Source organism: Microcebus murinus, chromosome 9 (genome assembly GCF_040939455.1).
Source record: "Microcebus murinus isolate Inina chromosome 9, M.murinus_Inina_mat1.0, whole genome shotgun sequence".
NCBI lineage: Eukaryota > Metazoa > Chordata > Mammalia > Primates > Cheirogaleidae > Microcebus > Microcebus murinus.
In genome coordinates this window covers 105095109-105118959 of record NC_134112.1, presented here as the reverse complement: position 1 = coordinate 105118959, position 23851 = coordinate 105095109, and the positions used below count along the sequence as shown (strand labels likewise).

The 23851-nt window shown below is 63.7% G+C and overlaps 7 non-coding genes across 7 annotated transcripts; all 7 read left to right on the top strand.

The window, feature by feature from the left end:
* The first annotated feature begins 1632 nt into the window (after positions 1-1632).
* Positions 1633-1751, top strand: LOC142872997 (5S ribosomal RNA). The gene has a single exon (XR_012921103.1). It is a non-coding gene; the product is annotated as a 5S ribosomal RNA (ribosomal RNA).
* Positions 1752-5270: 3519 nt separating this feature from the next.
* Positions 5271-5389, top strand: LOC142872996 (5S ribosomal RNA). Its single transcript, XR_012921102.1, has one exon. It is a non-coding gene; the product is annotated as a 5S ribosomal RNA (ribosomal RNA).
* A 3540-nt stretch (positions 5390-8929) lies between these two features.
* Positions 8930-9048, top strand: LOC142872995 (5S ribosomal RNA). Its single transcript, XR_012921101.1, has one exon. It is a non-coding gene; the product is annotated as a 5S ribosomal RNA (ribosomal RNA).
* Positions 9049-12597: 3549 nt separating this feature from the next.
* Positions 12598-12716, top strand: LOC142873015 (5S ribosomal RNA). The gene has a single exon (XR_012921121.1). It is a non-coding gene; the product is annotated as a 5S ribosomal RNA (ribosomal RNA).
* A 3564-nt stretch (positions 12717-16280) lies between these two features.
* LOC142872994 (5S ribosomal RNA) lies at positions 16281-16399 on the top strand. Its single transcript, XR_012921100.1, has one exon. It is a non-coding gene; the product is annotated as a 5S ribosomal RNA (ribosomal RNA).
* A 3568-nt stretch (positions 16400-19967) lies between these two features.
* On the top strand, positions 19968-20086 carry LOC142872993 (5S ribosomal RNA). The gene has a single exon (XR_012921099.1). It is a non-coding gene; the product is annotated as a 5S ribosomal RNA (ribosomal RNA).
* Positions 20087-23624: 3538 nt separating this feature from the next.
* Positions 23625-23743, top strand: LOC142872992 (5S ribosomal RNA). Its single transcript, XR_012921098.1, has one exon. It is a non-coding gene; the product is annotated as a 5S ribosomal RNA (ribosomal RNA).
* Positions 23744-23851: the final 108 nt, after the last annotated feature.

Genomic DNA, 23851 nt, shown 5'->3' with positions numbered 1-23851 from the left:
CACCTGGGCCTTTGGAGGACTGGCCCTGTGCTTGCCAACGCTTCCCCTGCAGGGACCCAGAGCTGGGAGGTTGCATCTCTCAGCCCTGGGTGGGGCAGAGCCCCAGCGGGCCATGCCCACAACCTCTCTCAGCACGGGTCTCCCAGAAGGCTCTTTTGGGACCAGGATTCTCTTGCGGGTGACTCTTTAAGGTCTGGCCCCTGGATGGAGGGGCACCAGGAGTAGAGGAGCAGGAAGGGGAAGGGGGTGGCCATGCGAGGGGACACTTTCAGGCCAAGTCCCAGCTTCAGCCTGATCCTCCTGGGAACCCCGGGGTGTACGTCACACCTCCTGGTTGTCCCGCTCTGAGACAAGGGCTCTGAGACAAGGAGCCGGGCTGCGCATTCCCCCAGCAGCCAGTCGTGGGCTGAGGACACCTGGGGCGTTGGGAACTCCCTGGCTTCTCCTTGGCTTAACATCTGGAGCTGCTTGTGAATCGTGCCGCCACACACACCCGAGTGCAGGTGTCTTCTGCACAGACTGCGGGCCTCGCTCTTCTGAATGCCGCTAGCTCGCCACCCACCCACGGGTGAACCTGGTCAGGGTACTTTCTCTCGGGGGCAGACTCTGATCCTGGCGGGCTACCGGTGTTTCTGTTTGCTCGTTTCTTTCTTCCATTTCGGGAAAGGCTTCCTTACTGGGTGTGGAAATCTATGCCTTTCCTCGCCTATTCTGTCAGCTTTAAAATTCTCTTTCAGTTGCCACCCTCACAGATGGATTAGGAAACTCTTTCCGGTGCACTCATTAGTGAAATGACCTCAATGAAGCTGGAATCCAATATCTAATCGCCGATTTTTAGCGAGTCCACACGCCAGGGTGGTCGGGGTCCAATGCAGCCCCGGCCAGGCCCAGGCCCCTTGGACTGGGCCACAGGAGGACACAGAGGAGGGTCCCGGCCCCCACGGTCGCGTTGCCGGCAGTTCTCCAAGGGCTTGGGCGTTTTCCAGAGGTAGGAGATGGAGGGGACTGATTTCTTCAGCGCCCCACAAACCACGCCACCCCACCCATGGGACACATCCCTAGAGAGAGAGAGAGACGCCCCATACACTCGCTCCCCTCACCCATGCGCTGTGCCCCAGCCTGGGCCCGGGGGAATAGGCGGCAGCCCACCCACAGGGTGGGGGGCACAGCTGAAAGGGGTTGTCGGGGAGGGCGGCCCCTGCCTGGGGTCAAAGGGCGGGCGACCCGCGCATGCGAAATCGGCGGCGGCGGCGGCGGCCACGAGCTGGGGGTGGGCCAGGCGAGGAGAGGAAGGGGGCTGGAAGGTCTCCACCTTGGCGAGTCCAGCCGTGGAGGCGCATCTTGTGTGAGTGTGAGTGAGTGAGTGTGAGTGTGAGTGTGTGTGTGTGTGTGTGTGTGTGTGTATAGAGAGACAGCCCCCCACCCCGGCCCGCCGCTCCCTGCCCGCCCCGCCCCGCCTGGCCCCGCCCCGCCTGTCACCCCCGTCCCTCGGAGCCCGCGGGACCCGGCCGGTGAACTCAACAGGCCCGGCCCGGTGCGGGTCAGCGCCGGCGCGGGGCCTGGGGCGGGAGGAGGCGGCGGGGAAGCGCAGAGAGGCTCGGCTTCTTGAGCGGGGCAGGGGCGCCCTCCGCAGTCTAGGGCCACACCACCCTGAACGCGCCCGATCTCGTCTGGTCTCGGAAGCTAAGCAGGGTCGGGCCTGGTTAGTACTTGGATGGGAGACCGCCTGGGAATACCGGGTGCCGTAGGCTTCTTCTTCTTTTTTTTTTTGTTTTGCCTCTTGTTCTGTCCCCTTTCTGGGAGCGAGTCGGCGGCCCGGGGTGGGGGTCACCCCCACCCTCAGCGCCCGCCGCGGTGCCTGGCGCCCCAGCCCGCACCGTGGGGCCTCCTCTTGTCCCAAGCCGCGACACCGCCGTCACGCGGCAGCATGCGTGGCTTCTGGACTGTCAGGTCTCAGACCAAAGGTCTGCTCTGTGGGAACCGACACGCTGGAGGAAACCTTGAGAGTCTGAGAGGGGAGGGAGTTCCAGAAGAAGGCCAGGATGTCATTTTGAGGGAGTATGTGACCAGAACTCGTCCCGTTGCTTTTGGGGTTCTATGGGCTACACGTAGGAATCTTTGGTGGTGGCACCTGATGTTGGGGGATCCGGAGTCACACCCAGACCTGCTCCACAGGCCTCCTTTTACTTTTCTCTTCGGATTCATTATGTTTAAAAAGTGTCTCTTATCTCTATGATTGCATTTTCTTTTCTCTCTCTTTTCAAGCAGATGATGGGAGTCCAAGTATTAAGGTGACATGTGTTGCCCGTGCCCCCCTCCCCCCTGTGTTCTTATTCATTAACCTCTGATGTTGTTCCAGCGTATTGTGGGGGTACCAATGTTAAGGTCGGGTACGTTGCCCTCTCCCAGCCTCCCCCCTCGGGTCAGAGCCTCAAGTGCGCCCATCCCCCAGTCGGTGCGCACCCACCCCATTCCTAATGGAGGTGTATGCCCATCCCCTCCCCCCACCCGCCCGACACCCACCCGATGAAGGTGATTCCTCTGTGTCCACTTAGGTGTCCATCGGTTCGTACCCATTTGCTGGTGAGCGCGAGCACGTGGTGCTCGTGTGTCCATTCTTGGGCTACCTGGCTTACTGGAACGGGTTCCAGCTCTGGCCAGGAGAACCACGAGAGGTGCCCTCTCACCGCTGCTCCTCCTAGCTGAATAGCACTCCGTGGTGTCCACGCGCCACATTTCATTTACGCACTCGTGGGTCGATGGGCACTCGGGTCGCTTCCAGGTCTTTGCGATTGTGACTTGTGCCCTGACTCTAACCCTAACCCTTACCCAGCCCGTCTCCTCCTCGGCCCCTGCCTGACTGACTCCTTCCCGCCCGGCCTGTCACCTGTCACCGTCCTCTGCCCCTGCCTGACACGCTCCTCCCCGCCCGGGCCGTCACCGTCCTCGGCCCCTGCCTGACGGGGCTCCTCCGTCGCCTGGGCCTTCCAAGGGCTTGGTGTGGACGCTGGTTCCAGGACGCCCTCCCAGGAACCCGGTAGCAGGGCGGCCGCAGCGTCTCGCGCCACCCAACCGTCCGCCGGCCGGCGGCCGGCGCTAAGTGGCCTGCGGGGGACGTGCCCCCACTGTGGGGCGGGCGCCCAGCCTGGTGTCTTCTCTGAGGCCCCGTGGCTGCTTTTCCCCCCCGCAAGGGGAGAGCCGCGGAGGTGGGGACCGCCTCCTCGTGGGGACGTACACCCAGCTCTCCACGTCGGATTCCGGGGCTCTCTGTCCTGCCAGAAGGCTCAGCTGGCCTGCGGGACCTTAGAGTGGCAAAAACATCCGAAAACTGAGATTGAGGGTCCGGTGGTTGTCTGCACTTTTGTGCTGGGCACCCCAGGGAGGCCCGGGGGCTGGCTGGACAACGCGGTCTGCTGGGCAGGGGGGGGGTTTGGAGGAGCAACTGATGCCCTTTGCACTTTGGGTAGCAAGTGTCTGAGGTGTCTCTGAGCCCTGCGCCATGTCGGGGGGGGGTGGGAGGTCGGGGGGGTGGAGGAGCAGGAGGAGGAGGAGGAGGAGGTGGGAAGGGCCGTGGCCTGCAGTCGTGTTCCCGGGGTGGCTTCTTCCACAGGCTGCTTGGCCTGGGCTCCCTGCACCTGGGCCTTTGGAGGACTGGCCCTGTGCTTGCCAACGCTTCCCCTGCAGGGACCCAGAGCTGGGAGGTTGCATCTCTCAGCCCTGGGTGGGGCAGAGCCCCAGCGGGCCATGCCCACAACCTCTCTCAGCACGGGTCTCCCAGAAGGCTCTTTTGGGACCAGGATTCTCTTGCGGGTGACTCTTTAAGGTCTGGCCCCTGGATGGAGGGGCACCAGGAGTAGAGGAGCAGGAAGGGGAAGGGGGTGGCCATGCGAGGGGACACTTTCAGGCCAAGTCCCAGCTTCAGCCTGATCCTCCTGGGAACCCCGGGGTGTACGTCACACCTCCTGGTTGTCCCGCTCTGAGACAAGGGCTCTGAGACAAGGAGCCGGGCTGCGCATTCCCCCAGCAGCCAGTCGTGGGCTGAGGACACCTGGGGCGTTGGGAACTCCCTGGCTTCTCCTTGGCTTAACATCTGGAGCTGCTTGTGAATCGTGCCGCCACACACACCCGAGTGCAGGTGTCTTCTGCACAGACTGCGGGCCTCGCTCTTCTGAATGCCGCTAGCTCGCCACCCACCCACGGGTGAACCTGGTCAGGGTACTTTCTCTCGGGGGCAGACTCTGATCCTGGCGGGCTACCGGTGTTTCTGTTTGCTCGTTTCTTTCTTCCATTTCGGGAAAGGCTTCCTTACTGGGTGTGGAAATCTATGCCTTTCCTCGCCTATTCTGTCAGCTTTAAAATTCTCTTTCAGTTGCCACCCTCACAGATGGATTAGGAAACTCTTTCCGGTGCACTCATTAGTGAAATGACCTCAATGAAGCTGGAATCCAATATCTAATCGCCGATTTTTAGCGAGTCCACACGCCAGGGTGGTCGGGGTCCAATGCAGCCCCGGCCAGTCCCAGGCCCCTTGGACTGGGCCACAGGAGGACACAGAGGAGGGTCCCGGCCCCCACGGTCGCGTTGCCGGCAGTTCTCCAAGGGCTTGGGCGTTTTCCAGAGGTAGGAGATGGAGGGGACTGATTTCTTCAGCGCCCCACAAACCACGCCACCCCACCCATGGGACACATCCCTAGAGAGAGAGAGAGACGCCCCATACACTCGCTCCCCTCACCCATGCGCTGTGCCCCAGCCTGGGCCCGGGGGAATAGGCGGCAGCCCACCCACAGGGTGGGGGGCACAGCTGAAAGGGGTTGTCGGGGAGGGCGGCCCCTGCCTGGGGTCAAAGGGCGGGCGACCCGCGCATGCGAAATCGGCGGCGGCGGCGGCGGCGGCGGCCACGAGCTGGGGGTGGGCCAGGCGAGGAGAGGAAGGGGGCTGGAAGGTCTCCACCTTGGCGAGTCCAGCCGTGGAGGCGCATCTTGTGTGAGTGTGAGTGAGTGAGTGTGAGTGTGAGTGTGTGTGTGTGTGTGTGTGTGTGTGTATAGAGAGACAGCCCCCCACCCCGGCCCGCCGCTCCCTGCCCGCCCCGCCCCGCCTGGCCCCGCCCCGCCTGTCACCCCCGTCCCTCGGAGCCCGCGGGACCCGGCCGGTGAACTCAACAGGCCCGGCCCGGTGCGGGTCAGCGCCGGCGCGGGGCCTGGGGCGGGAGGAGGCGGCGGGGAAGCGCAGAGAGGCTCGGCTTCTTGAGCGGGGCAGGGGCGCCCTCCGCAGTCTAGGGCCACACCACCCTGAACGCGCCCGATCTCGTCTGGTCTCGGAAGCTAAGCAGGGTCGGGCCTGGTTAGTACTTGGATGGGAGACCGCCTGGGAATACCGGGTGCCGTAGGCTTCTTCTTCTTTTTTTTTTTGTTTTGCCTCTTGTTCTGTCCCCTTTCTGGGAGCGAGTCGGCGGCCCGGGGTGGGGGTCACCCCCACCCTCAGCGCCCGCCGCGGTGCCTGGCGCCCCAGCCCGCACCGTGGGGCCTCCTCTTGTCCCAAGCCGCGACACCGCCGTCACGCGGCAGCATGCGTGGCTTCTGGACTGTCAGGTCTCAGACCAAAGGTCTGCTCTGTGGGAACCGACACGCTGGAGGAAACCTTGAGAGTCTGAGAGGGGAGGGAGTTCCAGAAGAAGGCCAGGATGTCATTTTGAGGGAGTATGTGACCAGAACTCGTCCCGTTGCTTTTGGGGTTCTATGGGCTACACGTAGGAATCTTTGGTGGTGGCACCTGATGTTGGGGGATCCGGAGTCACACCCAGACCTGCTCCACAGGCCTCCTTTTACTTTTCTCTTCGGATTCATTATGTTTAAAAAGTGTCTCTTATCTCTATGATTGCATTTTCTTTTCTCTCTCTTTTCAAGCAGATGATGGGAGTCCAAGTATTAAGGTGACATGTGTTGCCCGTGCCCCCCTCCCCCCTGTGTTCTTATTCATTAACCTCTGATGTTGTTCCAGCGTATTGTGGGGGTACCAATGTTAAGGTCGGGTACGTTGCCCTCTCCCAGCCTCCCCCCTCGGGTCAGAGCCTCAAGTGCGCCCATCCCCCAGTCGGTGCGCACCCACCCCATTCCTAATGGAGGTGTATGCCCATCCCCTCCCCCCACCCGCCCGACACCCACCCGATGAAGGTGATTCCTCTGTGTCCACTTAGGTGTCCATCGGTTCGTACCCATTTGCTGGTGAGCGCGAGCACGTGGTGCTCGTGTGTCCATTCTTGGGCTACCTGGCTTACTGGAACGGGTTCCAGCTCTGGCCAGGAGAACCACGAGAGGTGCCCTCTCACCGCTGCTCCTCCTAGCTGAATAGCACTCCGTGGTGTCCACGCGCCACATTTCATTTACGCACTCGTGGGTCGATGGGCACTCGGGTCGCTTCCAGGTCTTTGCGATTGTGACTTGTGCCCTGACTCTAACCCTAACCCTTACCCAGCCCGTCTCCTCCTCGGCCCCTGCCTGACTGACTCCTTCCCGCCCGGCCTGTCACCTGTCACCGTCCTCTGCCCCTGCCTGACACGCTCCTCCCCGCCCGGGCCGTCACCGTCCTCGGCCCCTGCCTGACGGGGCTCCTCCGTCGCCTGGGCCTTCCAAGGGCTTGGTGTGGACGCTGGTTCCAGGACGCCCTCCCAGGAACCCGGTAGCAGGGCGGCCGCAGCGTCTCGCGCCACCCAACCGTCCGCCGGCCGGCGGCCGGCGCTAAGTGGCCTGCGGGGGACGTGCCCCCACTGTGGGGCGGGCGCCCAGCCTGGTGTCTTCTCTGAGGCCCCGTGGCTGCTTTTCCCCCCCGCAAGGGGAGAGCCGCGGAGGTGGGGACCGCCTCCTCGTGGGGACGTACACCCAGCTCTCCACGTCGGATTCCGGGGCTCTCTGTCCTGCCAGAAGGCTCAGCTGGCCTGCGGGACCTTAGAGTGGCAAAAACATCCGAAAACTGAGATTGAGGGTCCGGTGGTTGTCTGCACTTTTGTGCTGGGCACCCCAGGGAGGCCCGGGGGCTGGCTGGACAACGCGGTCTGCTGGGCAGGGGGGGGGTTTGGAGGAGCAACTGATGCCCTTTGCACTTTGGGTAGCAAGTGTCTGAGGTGTCTCTGAGCCCTGCGCCATGTCGGGGGGGGGTGGGAGGTCGGGGGGGTGGAGGAGCAGGAGGAGGAGGAGGAGGAGGTGGGAAGGGCCGTGGCCTGCAGTCGTGTTCCCGGGGTGGCTTCTTCCACAGGCTGCTTGGCCTGGGCTCCCTGCACCTGGGCCTTTGGAGGACTGGCCCTGTGCTTGCCAACGCTTCCCCTGCAGGGACCCAGAGCTGGGAGGTTGCATCTCTCAGCCCTGGGTGGGGCAGAGCCCCAGCGGGCCATGCCCACAACCTCTCTCAGCACGGGTCTCCCAGAAGGCTCTTTTGGGACCAGGATTCTCTTGCGGGTGACTCTTTAAGGTCTGGCCCCTGGATGGAGGGGCACCAGGAGTAGAGGAGCAGGAAGGGGAAGGGGGTGGCCATGCGAGGGGACACTTTCAGGCCAAGTCCCAGCTTCAGCCTGATCCTCCTGGGAACCCCGGGGTGTACGTCACACCTCCTGGTTGTCCCGCTCTGAGACAAGGGCTCTGAGACAAGGAGCCGGGCTGCGCATTCCCCCAGCAGCCAGTCGTGGGCTGAGGACACCTGGGGCGTTGGGAACTCCCTGGCTTCTCCTTGGCTTAACATCTGGAGCTGCTTGTGAATCGTGCCGCCACACACACCCGAGTGCAGGTGTCTTCTGCACAGACTGCGGGCCTCGCTCTTCTGAATGCCGCTAGCTCGCCACCCACCCACGGGTGAACCTGGTCAGGGTACTTTCTCTCGGGGGCAGACTCTGATCCTGGCGGGCTACCGGTGTTTCTGTTTGCTCGTTTCTTTCTTCCATTTCGGGAAAGGCTTCCTTACTGGGTGTGGAAATCTCCTATGCCTTTCCTCGCCTATTCTGTCAGCTTTAAAATTCTCTTTCAGTTGCCACCCTCACAGATGGATTAGGAAACTCTTTCCGGTGCACTCATTAGTGAAATGACCTCAATGAAGCTGGAATCCAATATCTAATCGCCGATTTTTAGCGAGTCCACACGCCAGGGTGGTCGGGGTCCAATGCAGCCCCGGCCAGGCCCAGGCCCCTTGGACTGGGCCACAGGAGGACACAGAGGAGGGTCCCGGCCCCCACGGTCGCGTTGCCGGCAGTTCTCCAAGGGCTTGGGCGTTTTCCAGAGGTAGGAGATGGAGGGGACTGATTTCTTCAGCGCCCCACAAACCACGCCACCCCACCCATGGGACACATCCCTAGAGAGAGAGAGAGACGCCCCATACACTCGCTCCCCTCACCCATGCGCTGTGCCCCAGCCTGGGCCCGGGGGAATAGGCGGCAGCCCACCCACAGGGTGGGGGGCACAGCTGAAAGGGGTTGTCGGGGAGGGCGGCCCCTGCCTGGGGTCAAAGGGCGGGCGACCCGCGCATGCGCAATCGGCGGCGGCGGCGGCGGCGGCGGCGGCGGCGGCGGCGGCGGCGGCGGCCACGAGCTGGGGGTGGGCCAGGCGAGGAGAGGAAGGGGGCTGGAAGGTCTCCACCTTGGCGAGTCCAGCCGTGGAGGCGCATCTTGTGTGAGTGTGAGTGAGTGAGTGTGAGTGTGTGTGTGTGTGTGTGTGTGTGTGTATAGAGAGACAGCCCCCCACCCCGGCCCGCCGCTCCCTGCCCGCCCCGCCCCGCCTGGCCCCGCCCCGCCTGTCACCCCCGTCCCTCGGAGCCCGCGGGACCCGGCCGGTGAACTCAACAGGCCCGGCCCTGTGCGGGTCAGCGCCGGCGCGGGGCCTGGGGCGGGAGGAGGCGGCGGGGAAGCGCAGAGAGGCTCGGCTTCTTGAGCGGGGCAGGGGCGCCCTCCGCAGTCTAGGGCCACACCACCCTGAACGCGCCCGATCTCGTCTGGTCTCGGAAGCTAAGCAGGGTCGGGCCTGGTTAGTACTTGGATGGGAGACCGCCTGGGAATACCGGGTGCCGTAGGCTTCTTCTTCTTTTTTTTTTTGTTTTGCCTCTTGTTCTGTCCCCTTTCTGGGAGCGAGTCGGCGGCCCGGGGTGGGGGTCACCCCCACCCTCAGCGCCCGCCGCGGTGCCTGGCGCCCCAGCCCGCACCGTGGGGCCTCCTCTTGTCCCAAGCCGCGACACCGCCGTCACGCGGCAGCATGCGTGGCTTCTGGACTGTCAGGTCTCAGACCAAAGGTCTGCTCTGTGGGAACCGACACGCTGGAGGAAACCTTGAGAGTCTGAGAGGGGAGGGAGTTCCAGAAGAAGGCCAGGATGTCATTTTGAGGGAGTATGTGACCAGAACTCGTCCCGTTGCTTTTGGGGTTCTATGGGCTACACGTAGGAATCTTTGGTGGTGGCACCTGATGTTGGGGGATCCGGAGTCACACCCAGACCTGCTCCACAGGCCTCCTTTTACTTTTCTCTTCGGATTCATTATGTTTAAAAAGTGTCTCTTATCTCTATGATTGCATTTTCTTTTCTCTCTCTTTTCAAGCAGATGATGGGAGTCCAAGTATTAAGGTGACATGTGTTGCCCGTGCCCCCCTCCCCCCTGTGTTCTTATTCATTAACCTCTGATGTTGTTCCAGCGTATTGTGGGGGTACCAATGTTAAGGTCGGGTACGTTGCCCTCTCCCAGCCTCCCCCCTCGGGTCAGAGCCTCAAGTGCGCCCATCCCCCAGTCGGTGCGCACCCACCCCATTCCTAATGGAGGTGTATGCCCATCCCCTCCCCCCACCCGCCCGACACCCACCCGATGAAGGTGATTCCTCTGTGTCCACTTAGGTGTCCATCGGTTCGTACCCATTTGCTGGTGAGCGCGAGCACGTGGTGCTCGTGTGTCCATTCTTGGGCTACCTGGCTTACTGGAACGGGTTCCAGCTCTGGCCAGGAGAACCACGAGAGGTGCCCTCTCACCGCTGCTCCTCCTAGCTGAATAGCACTCCGTGGTGTCCACGCGCCACATTTCATTTACGCACTCGTGGGTCGATGGGCACTCGGGTCGCTTCCAGGTCTTTGCGATTGTGACTTGTGCCCTGACTCTAACCCTAACCCTTACCCAGCCCGTCTCCTCCTCGGCCCCTGCCTGACTGACTCCTTCCCGCCCGGCCTGTCACCTGTCACCGTCCTCTGCCCCTGCCTGACACGCTCCTCCCCGCCCGGGCCGTCACCGTCCTCGGCCCCTGCCTGACGGGGCTCCTCCGTCGCCTGGGCCTTCCAAGGGCTTGGTGTGGACGCTGGTTCCAGGACGCCCTCCCAGGAACCCGGTAGCAGGGCGGCCGCAGCGTCTCGCGCCACCCAACCGTCCGCCGGCCGGCGGCCGGCGCTAAGTGGCCTGCGGGGGACGTGCCCCCACTGTGGGGCGGGCGCCCAGCCTGGTGTCTTCTCTGAGGCCCCGTGGCTGCTTTTCCCCCCCGCAAGGGGAGAGCCGCGGAGGTGGGGACCGCCTCCTCGTGGGGACGTACACCCAGCTCTCCACGTCGGATTCCGGGGCTCTCTGTCCTGCCAGAAGGCTCAGCTGGCCTGCGGGACCTTAGAGTGGCAAAAACATCCGAAAACTGAGATTGAGGGTCCGGTGGTTGTCTGCACTTTTGTGCTGGGCACCCCAGGGAGGCCCGGGGGCTGGCTGGACAACGCGGTCTGCTGGGCAGGGGGGGGGTTTGGAGGAGCAACTGATGCCCTTTGCACTTTGGGTAGCAAGTGTCTGAGGTGTCTCTGAGCCCTGCGCCATGTCGGGGGGGGGGGTGGGAGGTCGGGGGGGTGGAGGAGCAGGAGGAGGAGGAGGAGGAGGTGGGAAGGGCCGTGGCCTGCAGTCGTGTTCCCGGGGTGGCTTCTTCCACAGGCTGCTTGGCCTGGGCTCCCTGCACCTGGGCCTTTGGAGGACTGGCCCTGTGCTTGCCAACGCTTCCCCTGCAGGGACCCAGAGCTGGGAGGTTGCATCTCTCAGCCCTGGGTGGGGCAGAGCCCCAGCGGGCCATGCCCACAACCTCTCTCAGCACGGGTCTCCCAGAAGGCTCTTTTGGGACCAGGATTCTCTTGCGGGTGACTCTTTAAGGTCTGGCCCCTGGATGGAGGGGCACCAGGAGTAGAGGAGCAGGAAGGGGAAGGGGGTGGCCATGCGAGGGGACACTTTCAGGCCAAGTCCCAGCTTCAGCCTGATCCTCCTGGGAACCCCGGGGTGTACGTCACACCTCCTGGTTGTCCCGCTCTGAGACAAGGGCTCTGAGACAAGGAGCCGGGCTGCGCATTCCCCCAGCAGCCAGTCGTGGGCTGAGGACACCTGGGGCGTTGGGAACTCCCTGGCTTCTCCTTGGCTTAACATCTGGAGCTGCTTGTGAATCGTGCCGCCACACACACCCGAGTGCAGGTGTCTTCTGCACAGACTGCGGGCCTCGCTCTTCTGAATGCCGCTAGCTCGCCACCCACCCACGGGTGAACCTGGTCAGGGTACTTTCTCTCGGGGGCAGACTCTGATCCTGGCGGGCTACCGGTGTTTCTGTTTGCTCGTTTCTTTCTTCCATTTCGGGAAAGGCTTCCTTACTGGGTGTGGAAATCTCCTATGCCTTTCCTCGCCTATTCTGTCAGCTTTAAAATTCTCTTTCAGTTGCCACCCTCACAGATGGATTAGGAAACTCTTTCCGGTGCACTCATTAGTGAAATGACCTCAATGAAGCTGGAATCCAATATCTAATCGCCGATTTTTAGCGAGTCCACACGCCAGGGTGGTCGGGGTCCAATGCAGCCCCGGCCAGGCCCAGGCCCCTTGGACTGGGCCACAGGAGGACACAGAGGAGGGTCCCGGCCCCCACGGTCGCGTTGCCGGCAGTTCTCCAAGGGCTTGGGCGTTTTCCAGAGGTAGGAGATGGAGGGGACTGATTTCTTCAGCGCCCCACAAACCACGCCACCCCACCCATGGGACACATCCCTAGAGAGAGAGAGAGACGCCCCATACACTCGCTCCCCTCACCCATGCGCTGTGCCCCAGCCTGGGCCCGGGGGAATAGGCGGCAGCCCACCCACAGGGTGGGGGGCACAGCTGAAAGGGGTTGTCGGGGAGGGCGGCCCCTGCCTGGGGTCAAAGGGCGGGCGACCCGCGCATGCGCAATCGGCGGCGGCGGCGGCGGCGGCGGCGGCGGCGGCGGCGGCGGCGGCGGCGGCCACGAGCTGGGGGTGGGCCAGGCGAGGAGAGGAAGGGGGCTGGAAGGTCTCCACCTTGGCGAGTCCAGCCGTGGAGGCGCATCTTGTGTGAGTGTGAGTGAGTGAGTGTGAGTGTGAGTGTGTGTGTGTGTGTGTGTGTGTGTATAGAGAGACAGCCCCCCACCCCGGCCCGCCGCTCCCTGCCCGCCCCACCCCGCCTGGCCCCGCCCCGCCTGTCACCCCCGTCCCTCGGAGCCCGCGGGACCCGGCCGGTGAACTCAACAGGCCCGGCCCGGTGCGGGTCAGCGCCGGCGCGGGGCCTGGGGCGGGAGGAGGCGGCGGGGAAGCGCAGAGAGGCTCGGCTTCTTGAGCGGGGCAGGGGCGCCCTCCGCAGTCTAGGGCCACACCACCCTGAACGCGCCCGATCTAGTCTGGTCTCGGAAGCTAAGCAGGGTCGGGCCTGGTTAGTACTTGGATGGGAGACCGCCTGGGAATACCGGGTGCCGTAGGCTTCTTCTTCTTTTTTTTTTTGTTTTGCCTCTTGTTCTGTCCCCTTTCTGGGAGCGAGTCGGCGGCCCGGGGTGGGGGTCACCCCCACCCTCAGCGCCCGCCGCGGTGCCTGGCGCCCCAGCCCGCACCGTGGGGCCTCCTCTTGTCCCAAGCCGCGACACCGCCGTCACGCGGCAGCATGCGTGGCTTCTGGACTGTCAGGTCTCAGACCAAAGGTCTGCTCTGTGGGAACCGACACGCTGGAGGAAACCTTGAGAGTCTGAGAGGGGAGGGAGTTCCAGAAGAAGGCCAGGATGTCATTTGGAGGGAGTATGTGACCAGAACTCGTCCCGTTGCTTTTGGGGTTCTATGGGCTACACGTAGGAATCTTTGGTGGTGGCACCTGATGTTGGGGGATCCGGAGTCACACCCAGACCTGCTCCACAGGCCTCCTTTTACTTTTCTCTTCGGATTCATTATGTTTAAAAAGTGTCTCTTATCTCTATGATTGCATTTTCTTTTCTCTCTCTTTTCAAGCAGATGATGGGAGTCCAAGTATTAAGGTGACATGTGTTGCCCGTGCCCCCCTCCCCCCTGTGTTCTTATTCATTAACCTCTGATGTTGTTCCAGCGTATTGTGGGGGTACCAATGTTAAGGTCGGGTACGTTGCCCTCTCCCAGCCTCCCCCCTCGGGTCAGAGCCTCAAGTGCGCCCATCCCCCAGTCGGTGCGCACCCACCCCATTCCTAATGGAGGTGTATGCCCATCCCCTCCCCCCACCCGCCCGACACCCACCCGATGAAGGTGATTCCTCTGTGTCCACTTAGGTGTCCATCGGTTCGTACCCATTTGCTGGTGAGCGCGAGCACGTGGTGCTCGTGTGTCCATTCTTGGGCTACCTGGCTTACTGGAACGGGTTCCAGCTCTGGCCAGGAGAACCACGAGAGGTGCCCTCTCACCGCTGCTCCTCCTAGCTGAATAGCACTCCGTGGTGTCCACGCGCCACATTTCATTTACGCACTCGTGGGTCGATGGGCACTCGGGTCGCTTCCAGGTCTTTGCGATTGTGACTTGTGCCCTGACTCTAACCCTAACCCTTACCCAGCCCGTCTCCTCCTCGGCCCCTGCCTGACTGACTCCTTCCCGCCCGGCCTGTCACCTGTCACCGTCCTCTGCCCCTGCCTGACACGCTCCTCCCCGCCCGGGCCGTCACCGTCCTCGGCCCCTGCCTGACGGGGCTCCTCCGTCGCCTGGGCCTTCCAAGGGCTTGGTGTGGACGCTGGTTCCAGGACGCCCTCCCAGGAACCCGGTAGCAGGGCGGCCGCAGCGTCTCGCGCCACCCAACCGTCCGCCGGCCGGCGGCCGGCGCTAAGTGGCCTGCGGGGGACGTGCCCCCACTGTGGGGCGGGCGCCCAGCCTGGTGTCTTCTCTGAGGCCCCGTGGCTGCTTTTCCCCCCCGCAAGGGGAGAGCCGCGGAGGTGGGGACCGCCTCCTCGTGGGGACGTACACCCAGCTCTCCACGTCGGATTCCGGGGCTCTCTGTCCTGCCAGAAGGCTCAGCTGGCCTGCGGGACCTTAGAGTGGCAAAAACATCCGAAAACTGAGATTGAGGGTCCGGTGGTTGTCTGCACTTTTGTGCTGGGCACCCCAGGGAGGCCCGGGGGCTGGCTGGACAACGCGGTCTGCTGGGCAGGGGGGGGGGTTTGGAGGAGCAACTGATGCCCTTTGCACTTTGGGTAGCAAGTGTCTGAGGTGTCTCTGAGCCCTGCGCCATGTCGGGGGGGGGGGTGGGAGGTCGGGGGGGTGGAGGAGCAGGAGGAGGAGGAGGAGGAGGTGGGAAGGGCCGTGGCCTGCAGTCGTGTTCCCGGGGTGGCTTCTTCCACAGGCTGCTTGGCCTGGGCTCCCTGCACCTGGGCCTTTGGAGGACTGGCCCTGTGCTTGCCAACGCTTCCCCTGCAGGGACCCAGAGCTGGGAGGTTGCATCTCTCAGCCCTGGGTGGGGCAGAGCCCCAGCGGGCCATGCCCACAACCTCTCTCAGCACGGGTCTCCCAGAAGGCTCTTTTGGGACCAGGATTCTCTTGCGGGTGACTCTTTAAGGTCTGGCCCCTGGATGGAGGGGCACCAGGAGTAGAGGAGCAGGAAGGGGAAGGGGGTGGCCATGCGAGGGGACACTTTCAGGCCAAGTCCCAGCTTCAGCCTGATCCTCCTGGGAACCCCGGGGTGTACGTCACACCTCCTGGTTGTCCCGCTCTGAGACAAGGGCTCTGAGACAAGGAGCCGGGCTGCGCATTCCCCCAGCAGCCAGTCGTGGGCTGAGGACACCTGGGGCGTTGGGAACTCCCTGGCTTCTCCTTGGCTTAACATCTGGAGCTGCTTGTGAATCGTGCCGCCACACACACCCGAGTGCAGGTGTCTTCTGCACAGACTGCGGGCCTCGCTCTTCTGAATGCCGCTAGCTCGCCACCCACCCACGGGTGAACCTGGTCAGGGTACTTTCTCTCGGGGGCAGACTCTGATCCTGGCGGGCTACCGGTGTTTCTGTTTGCTCGTTTCTTTCTTCCATTTCGGGAAAGGCTTCCTTACTGGGTGTGGAAATCTCCTATGCCTTTCCTCGCCTATTCTGTCAGCTTTAAAATTCTCTTTCAGTTGCCACCCTCACAGATGGATTAGGAAACTCTTTCCGGTGCACTCATTAGTGAAATGACCTCAATGAAGCTGGAATCCAATATCTAATCGCCGATTTTTAGCGAGTCCACACGCCAGGGTGGTCGGGGTCCAATGCAGCCCCGGCCAGGCCCAGGCCCCTTGGACTGGGCCACAGGAGGACACAGAGGAGGGTCCCGGCCCCCACGGTCGCGTTGCCGGCAGTTCTCCAAGGGCTTGGGCGTTTTCCAGAGGTAGGAGATGGAGGGGACTGATTTCTTCAGCGCCCCACAAACCACGCCACCCCACCCATGGGACACATCCCTAGAGAGAGAGAGAGACGCCCCATACACTCGCTCCCCTCACCCATGCGCTGTGCCCCAGCCTGGGCCCGGGGGAATAGGCGGCAGCCCACCCACAGGGTGGGGGGCACAGCTGAAAGGGGTTGTCGGGGAGGGCGGCCCCTGCCTGGGGTCAAAGGGCGGGCGACCCGCGCATGCGCAATCGGCGGCGGCGGCGGCGGCGGCGGCGGCGGCGGCGGTGGCGGCGGCGGCGGCGGCGGCGGCGGTGGCGGCCACGAGCTGGGGGTGGGCCCGGCGAGGAGAGGAAGGGGGCTGGAAGGTCTCCACCTTGGCGAGTCCAGCCGTGGAGGCGCATCTTGTGTGAGTGTGAGTGAGTGAGTGTGAGTGTGAGTGTGTGTGTGTGTGTGTGTGTATAGAGAGACAGCCCCCCACCCCGGCCCGCCGCTCCCTGCCCGCCCCGCCCCGCCTGGCCCCGCCCCGCCTGTCACCCGCGTCCCTTGGAGCCCGCGGGACCCGGCCGGTGAACTCAACAGGCCCGGCCCGGTGCGGGTCAGCGCCGGCGCGGGGCCTGGGGCGGGAGGAGGCGGCGGGGAAGCGCAGAGAGGCTCGGCTTCTTGAGCGGGGCAGGGGCGCCCTCCGCAGTCTAGGGCCACACCACCCTGAACGCGCCCGATCTCGTCTGGTCTCGGAAGCTAAGCAGGGTCGGGCCTGGTTAGTACTTGGATGGGAGACCGCCTGGGAATACCGGGTGCCGTAGGCTTCTTCTTCTTTTTTTTTTTGTTTTGCCTCTTGTTCTGTCCCCTTTCTGGGAGCGAGTCGGCGGCCCGGGGTGGGGGTCACCCCCACCCTCAGCGCCCGCCGCGGTGCCTGGCGCCCCAGCCCGCACCGTGGGGCCTCCTCTTGTCCCAAGCCGCGACACCGCCGTCACGCGGCAGCATGCGTGGCTTCTGGACTGTCAGGTCTCAGACCAAAGGTCTGCTCTGTGGGAACCGACACGCTGGAGGAAACCTTGAGAGTCTGAGAGGGGAGGGAGTTCCAGAAGAAGGCCAGGATGTCATTTGGAGGGAGTATGTGACCAGAACTCGTCCCGTTGCTTTTGGGGTTCTATGGGCTACACGTAGGAATCTTTGGTGGTGGCACCTGATGTTGGGGGATCCGGAGTCACACCCAGACCTGCTCCACAGGCCTCCTTTTACTTTTCTCTTCGGATTCATTATGTTTAAAAAGTGTCTCTTATCTCTATGATTGCATTTTCTTTTCTCTCTCTTTTCAAGCAGATGATGGGAGTCCAAGTATTAAGGTGACATGTGTTGCCCGTGCCCCCCTCCCCCCTGTGTTCTTATTCATTAACCTCTGATGTTGTTCCAGCGTATTGTGGGGGTACCAATGTTAAGGTCGGGTACGTTGCCCTCTCCCAGCCTCCCCCCTCGGGTCAGAGCCTCAAGTGCGCCCATCCCCCAGTCGGTGCGCACCCACCCCATTCCTAATGGAGGTGTATGACCATCCCCTCCCCCCACCCGCCCGACACCCACCCGATGAAGGTGATTCCTCTGTGTCCACTTAGGTGTCCATCGGTTCGTACCCATTTGCTGGTGAGCGCGAGCACGTGGTGCTCGTGTGTCCATTCTTGGGCTACCTGGCTTACTGGAACGGGTTCCAGCTCTGGCCAGGAGAACCACGAGAGGTGCCCTCTCACCGCTGCTCCTCCTAGCTGAATAGCACTCCGTGGTGTCCACGCGCCACATTTCATTTACGCACTCGTGGGTCGATGGGCACTCGGGTCGCTTCCAGGTCTTTGCGATTGTGACTTGTGCCCTGACTCTAACCCTAACCCTTACCCAGCCCGTCTCCTCCTCGGCCCCTGCCTGACTGACTCCTTCCCGCCCGGCCTGTCACCTGTCACCGTCCTCTGCCCCTGCCTGACACGCTCCTCCCCGCCCGGGCCGTCACCGTCCTCGGCCCCTGCCTGACGGGGCTCCTCCGTCGCCTGGGCCTTCCAAGGGCTTGGTGTGGACGCTGGTTCCAGGACGCCCTCCCAGGAACCCGGTAGCAGGGCGGCCGCAGCGTCTCGCGCCACCCAACCGTCCGCCGGCCGGCGGCCGGCGCTAAGTGGCCTGCGGGGGACGTGCCCCCACTGTGGGGCGGGCGCCCAGCCTGGTGTCTTCTCTGAGGCCCCGTGGCTGCTTTTCCCCCCCGCAAGGGGAGAGCCGCGGAGGTGGGGACCGCCTCCTCGTGGGGACGTACACCCAGCTCTCCACGTCGGATTCCGGGGCTCTCTGTCCTGCCAGAAGGCTCAGCTGGCCTGCGGGACCTTAGAGTGGCAAAAACATCCGAAAACTGAGATTGAGGGTCCGGTGGTTGTCTGCACTTTTGTGCTGGGCACCCCAGGGAGGCCCGGGGGCTGGCTGGACAACGCGGTCTGCTGGGCAGGGGGGGGGTTTGGAGGAGCAACTGATGCCCTTTGCACTTTGGGTAGCAAGTGTCTGAGGTGTCTCTGAGCCCTGCGCCATGTCGGGGGGGGGGGTGGGAGGTCGGGGGGGTGGAGGAGCAGGAGGAGGAGGAGGAGGAGGTGGGAAGGGCCGTGGCCTGCAGTCGTGTTCCCGGGGTGGCTTCTTCCACAGGCTGCTTGGCCTGGGCTCCCTGCACCTGGGCCTTTGGAGGACTGGCCCTGTGCTTGCCAACGCTTCCCCTGCAGGGACCCAGAGCTGGGAGGTTGCATCTCTCAGCCCTGGGTGGGGCAGAGCCCCAGCGGGCCATGCCCACAACCTCTCTCAGCACGGGTCTCCCAGAAGGCTCTTTTGGGACCAGGATTCTCTTGCGGGTGACTCTTTAAGGTCTGGCCCCTGGATGGAGGGGCACCAGGAGTAGAGGAGCAGGAAGGGGAAGGGGGTGGCCATGCGAGGGGACACTTTCAGGCCAAGTCCCAGCTTCAGCCTGATCCTCCTGGGAACCCCGGGGTGTACGTCACACCTCCTGGTTGTCCCGCTCTGAGACAAGGGCTCTGAGACAAGGAGCCGGGCTGCGCATTCCCCCAGCAGCCAGTCGTGGGCTGAGGACACCTGGGGCGTTGGGAACTCCCTGGCTTCTCCTTGGCTTAACATCTGGAGCTGCTTGTGAATCGTGCCGCCACACACACCCGAGTGCAGGTGTCTTCTGCACAGACTGCGGGCCTCGCTCTTCTGAATGCCGCTAGCTCGCCACCCACCCACGGGTGAACCTGGTCAGGGTACTTTCTCTCGGGGGCAGACTCTGATCCTGGCGGGCTACCGGTGTTTCTGTTTGCTCGTTTCTTTCTTCCATTTCGGGAAAGGCTTCCTTACTGGGTGTGGAAATCTCCTATGCCTTTCCTCGCCTATTCTGTCAGCTTTAAAATTCTCTTTCAGTTGCCACCCTCACAGATGGATTAGGAAACTCTTTCCGGTGCACTCATTAGTGAAATGACCTCAATGAAGCTGGAATCCAATATCTAATCGCCGATTTTTAGCGAGTCCACACGCCAGGGTGGTCGGGGTCCAATGCAGCCCCGGCCAGGCCCAGGCCCCTTGGACTGGGCCACAGGAGGACACAGAGGAGGGTCCCGGCCCCCACGGTCGCGTTGCCGGCAGTTCTCCAAGGGCTTGGGCGTTTTCCAGAGGTAGGAGATGGAGGGGACTGATTTCTTCAGCGCCCCACAAACCACGCCACCCCACCCATGGGACACATCCCTAGAGAGAGAGAGAGACGCCCCATACACTCGCTCCCCTCACCCATGCGCTGTGCCCCAGCCTGGGCCCGGGGGAATAGGCGGCAGCCCACCCACAGGGTGGGGGGCACAGCTGAAAGGGGTTGTCGGGGAGGGCGGCCCCTGCCTGGGGTCAAAGGGCGGGCGACCCGCGCATGCGCAATCGGCGGCGGCGGCGGCGGCGGCGGCGGCGGCGGCGGCGGCGGCGGCGGCGGCGGCGGCGGCGGCGGCGGCGGCCACGAGCTGGGGGTGGGCCCGGCGAGGAGAGGAAGGGGGCTGGAAGGTCTCCACCTTGGCGAGTCCAGCCGTGGAGGCGCATCTTGTGTGAGTGTGAGTGAGTGAGTGTGAGTGTGAGTGTGTGTGTGTGTGTGTGTGTGTATAGAGAGACAGCCCCCCACCCCGGCCCGCCGCTCCCTGCCCGCCCCGCCCCGCCTGGCCCCGCCCCGCCTGTCACCCCCGTCCCTCGGAGCCCGCGGGACCCGGCCGGTGAACTCAACAGGCCCGGCCCGGTGCGGGTCAGCGCCGGCGCGGGGCCTGGGGCGGGAGGAGGCGGCGGGGAAGCGCAGAGAGGCTCGGCTTCTTGAGCGGGGCAGGGGCGCCCTCCGCAGTCTAGGGCCACACCACCCTGAACGCGCCCGATCTCGTCTGGTCTCGGAAGCTAAGCAGGGTCGGGCCTGGTTAGTACTTGGATGGGAGACCGCCTGGGAATACCGGGTGCCGTAGGCTTCTTCTTCTTTTTTTTTTTGTTTTGCCTCTTGTTCTGTCCCCTTTCTGGGAGCGAGTCGGCGGCCCGGGGTGGGGGTCACCCCCACCCTCAGCGCCCGCCGCGGTGCCTGGCGCCCCAGCCCGCACCGTGGGGCCTCCTCTTGTCCCAAGCCGCGACACCGCCGTCACGCGGCAGCATGCGTGGCTTCTGGACTGTCAGGTCTCAGACCAAAGGTCTGCTCTGTGGGAACCGACACGCTGGAGGAAACCTTGAGAGTCTGAGAGGGGAGGGAGTTCCAGAAGAAGGCCAGGATGTCATTTGGAGGGAGTATGTGACCAGAACTCGTCCCGTTGCTTTTGGGGTTCTATGGGCTACACGTAGGAATCTTTGGTGGTGGCACCTGATGTTGGGGGATCCGGAGTCACACCCAGACCTGCTCCACAGGCCTCCTATTACTTTTCTCTTCGGATTCATTATGTTTAAAAAGTGTCTCTTATCTCTATGATTGCATTTTCTTTTCTCTCTCTTTTCAAGCAGGTGATGGGAGTCCAAGTATTAAGGTGACATGTGTTGCCCGTGCCCCCCTCCCCCCTGTGTTCTTATTCATTAACCTCTGATGTTGTTCCAGCGTATTGTGGGGGTACCAATGTTAAGGTCGGGTACGTTGCCCTCTCCCAGCCTCCCCCCTCGGGTCAGAGCCTCAAGTGCGCCCATCCCCCAGTCGGTGCGCACCCACCCCATTCCTAATGGAGGTGTATGCCCATCCCCTCCCCCCACCCGCCCGACACCCACCCGATGAAGGTGATTCCTCTGTGTCCACTTAGGTGTCCATCGGTTCGTACCCATTTGCTGGTGAGCGCGAGCACGTGGTGCTCGTGTGTCCATTCTTGGGCTACCTGGCTTACTGGAACGGGTTCCAGCTCTGGCCAGGAGAACCACGAGAGGTGCCCTCTCACCGCTGCTCCTCCTAGCTGAATAGCACTCCGTGGTGTCCACGCGCCACATTTCATTTACGCACTCGTGGGTCGATGGGCACTCGGGTCGCTTCCAGGTCTTTGCGATTGTGACTTGTGCCCTGACTCTAACCCTAACCCTTACCCAGCCCGTCTCCTCCTCGGCCCCTGCCTGACTGATTCCTTCCCGCCCGGCCTGTCACCTGTCACCGTCCTCTGCCCCTGCCTGACACGCTCCTCCCCGCCCGGGCCGTCACCGTCCTCGGCCCCTGCCTGACGGGGCTCCTCCGTCGCCTGGGCCTTCCAAGGGCTTGGTGTGGACGCTGGTTCCAGGACGCCCTCCCAGGAACCCGGTAGCAGGGCGGCCGCAGCGTCTCGCGCCACCCAACCGTCCGCCGGCCGGCGGCCGGCGCTAAGTGGCCTGCGGGGGACGTGCCCCCACTGTGGGGCGGGCGCCCAGCCTGGTGTCTTCTCTGAGGCCCCGTGGCTGCTTTTCCCCCCCGCAAGGGGAGAGCCGCGGAGGTGGGGACCGCCTCCTCGTGGGGACGTACACCCAGCTCTCCACGTCGGATTCCGGGGCTCTCTGTCCTGCCAGAAGGCTCAGCTGGCCTGCGGGACCTTAGAGTGGCAAAAACATCCGAAAACTGAGATTGAGGGTCCGGTGGTTGTCTGCACTTTTGTGCTGGGCACCCCAGGGAGGCCCGGGGGCTGGCTGGACAACGCGGTCTGCTGGGCAGGGGGGGGGTTTGGAGGAGCAACTGATGCCCTTTGCACTTTGGGTAGCAAGTGTCTGAGGTGTCTCTGAGCCCTGCGCCATGTCGGGGGGGGGTGGGAGGTCGGGGGGGTGGAGGAGCAGGAGGAGGAGGAGGAGGAGGTGGGAAGGGCCGTGGCCTGCAGTCGTGTTCCCGGGGTGGCTTCTTCCACAGGCTGCTTGGCCTGGGCTCCCTGCACCTGGGCCTTTGGAGGACTGGCCCTGTGCTTGCCAACGCTTCCCCTGCAGGGACCCAGAGCTGGGAGGTTGCATCTCTCAGCCCTGGGTGGGGCAGAGCCCCAGCGGGCCATGCCCACAACCTCTCTCAGCACGGGTCTCCCAGAAGGCTCTTTTGGGACCAGGATTCTCTTGCGGGTGACTCTTTAAGGTCTGGCCCCTGGATGGAGGGGCACCAGGAGTAGAGGAGCAGGAAGGGGAAGGGGGTGGCCATGCGAGGGGACACTTTCAGGCCAAGTCCCAGCTTCAGCCTGATCCTCCTGGGAACCCCGGGGTGTACGTCACACCTCCTGGTTGTCCCGCTCTGAGACAAGGGCTCTGAGACAAGGAGCCGGGCTGCGCATTCCCCCAGCAGCCAGTCGTGGGCTGAGGACACCTGGGGCGTTGGGAACTCCCTGGCTTCTCCTTGGCTTAACATCTGGAGCTGCTTGTGAATCGTGCCGCCACACACACCCGAGTGCAGGTGTCTTCTGCACAGACTGCGGGCCTCGCTCTTCTGAATGCCGCTAGCTCGCCACCCACCCACGGGTGAACCTGGTCAGGGTACTTTCTCTCGGGGGCAGACTCTGATCCTGGCGGGCTACCGGTGTTTCTGTTTGCTCGTTTCTTTCTTCCATTTCGGGAAAGGCTTCCTTACTGGGTGTGGAAATCTCCTATGCCTTTCCTCGCCTATTCTGTCAGCTTTAAAATTCTCTTTCAGTTGCCACCCTCACAGATGGATTAGGAAACTCTTTCCGGTGCACTCATTAGTGAAATGACCTCAATGAAGCTGGAATCCAATATCTAATCGCCGATTTTTAGCGAGTCCACACGCCAGGGTGGTCGGGGTCCAATGCAGCCCCGGCCAGGCCCAGGCCCCTTGGACTGGGCCACAGGAGGACACAGAGGAGGGTCCCGGCCCCCACGGTCGCGTTGCCGGCAGTTCTCCAAGGGCTTGGGCGTTTTCCAGAGGTAGGAGATGGAGGGGACTGATTTCTTCAGCGCCCCACAAACCACGCCACCCCACCCATGGGACACATCCCTAGAGAGAGAGAGAGACGCCCCATACACTCGCTCCCCTCACCCATGCGCTGTGCCCCAGCCTGGGCCCGGGGGAATAGGCGGCAGCCCACCCACAGGGTGGGGGGCACAGCTGAAAGGGGTTGTCGGGGAGGGCGGCCCCTGCCTGGGGTCAAAGGGCGGGCGACCCGCGCATGCGCGATCTGCGGCGGCGGCGGCGGTGGCGGCGGCGGCGGCGGCGGCGGCCACGAGCTGGGGGTGGGCCAGGCGAGGAGAGGAAGGGGGCTGGAAGGTCTCCACCTTGGCGAGTCCAGCCGTGGAGGCGCATCTTGTGTGAGTGTGAGTGAGTGAGTGTGAGTGTGAGTGTGTGTGTGTGTGTGTGTGTGTGTATAGAGAGACAGCCCCCCACCCCGGCCCGCCGCTCCCTGCCCGCCCCGCCCCGCCTGGCCCCGCCCCGCCTGTCACCCCCGTCCCTCGGAGCCCGCGGGACCCGGCCGGTGAACTCAACAGGCCCGGCCCGGTGCGGGTCAGCGCCGGCGCGGGGCCTGGGGCGGGAGGAGGCGGCGGGGAAGCGCAGAGAGGCTCGGCTTCTTGAGCGGGGCAGGGGCGCCCTCCGCAGTCTAGGGCCACACCACCCTGAACGCGCCCGATCTCGTCTGGTCTCGGAAGCTAAGCAGGGTCGGGCCTGGTTAGTACTTGGATGGGAGACCGCCTGGGAATACCGGGTGCCGTAGGCTTCTTCTTCTTTTTTTTTTTGTTTTGCCTCTTGTTCTGTCCCCTTTCTGGGAGCGAGTCGGCGGCCCGGGGTGGGAGTCACCCCCACCCTCAGCGCCCGCCGCGGTGCC